Source organism: Grammomys surdaster, unplaced genomic scaffold (assembly GCF_004785775.1).
Source record: "Grammomys surdaster isolate TR1022 unplaced genomic scaffold, NIH_TR_1.0 125925, whole genome shotgun sequence".
Lineage (NCBI taxonomy): Eukaryota > Metazoa > Chordata > Mammalia > Rodentia > Muridae > Grammomys > Grammomys surdaster.
In genome coordinates this window covers 3,413,016-3,413,427 of record NW_021620749.1, presented here as the reverse complement: position 1 = coordinate 3,413,427, position 412 = coordinate 3,413,016, and positions in this window count along the sequence as shown.

Here is a 412-nt window from a genome sequence, read left to right as displayed (position 1 = left end):
AATTTTAGCTAGTGGCTGTCTACTAATTACAAAGTAGCCAGCACAGCGGACTTGAGTGTCAATGGCCTGAGAGCACACCCAGAGGTATTTAGCCAGGCGGAAGACAGTAGAATAAATAAAAAAGAGGCAGAATTCCAGCAAAGATTCGACGGTTAAGGCCAAGTGGGCAAATTAAGAATCGGGAAACCGAGGTGATTTACGACAGGCAAGAATCAAAACACAAAAACCAAACCCCAACCCCCCCACCCCCCACCCCTCCGAAGCCCTGGCGTTGGTCCTGGCTGAGCATTCCGATGGAGGAGCCGGGGAACCGGCGCCCGGGAGCGTGCCCAGCCTGGAAAGTTTCTGCGCGGCTCGCGCGCGGGCACGGTCCGAGCAAGGTGGCGGCCGCGCGCCTGTAGCCGCGGCCGGA